This window comes from Neoarius graeffei, chromosome 11 (genome assembly GCF_027579695.1).
Source record: "Neoarius graeffei isolate fNeoGra1 chromosome 11, fNeoGra1.pri, whole genome shotgun sequence".
Taxonomy (NCBI): domain Eukaryota; kingdom Metazoa; phylum Chordata; class Actinopteri; order Siluriformes; family Ariidae; genus Neoarius; species Neoarius graeffei.
In genome coordinates, this window is record NC_083579.1 from 67510940 (window position 1) to 67511311 (window position 372).

The following is a 372-nucleotide window of genomic DNA, read 5'->3' on the forward strand; positions in this document are numbered from 1 at the left end:
AATATATTATTTTTTTTCTGATTTTTATACTTCATGTACATTACATTATATGGACTGTTATCACTAGATGTGATACATTTTATATTACCGCTATATAACAGATAGTTATATAACCCCTTTTTTTCTGTGACTTACTTATTATGTTTAATGGCTGTGAAGAAATGCAAACAATATACACTATGTATTTGGGAAGTATATTCTACAGTCCTTTAATTATTAAATCAGTTCTTCTTCAACTGTTTTAATACCTTCTGTGCATTTTAAATTGTTCAATCATGCCCCCCCCCCCCCCCCCCCCCCCCCCCCAAAAAAAAAAACAATCGTATTCTGATATTTTTATCGATAAACCAAAAAGCTATACCAGGCAATGGC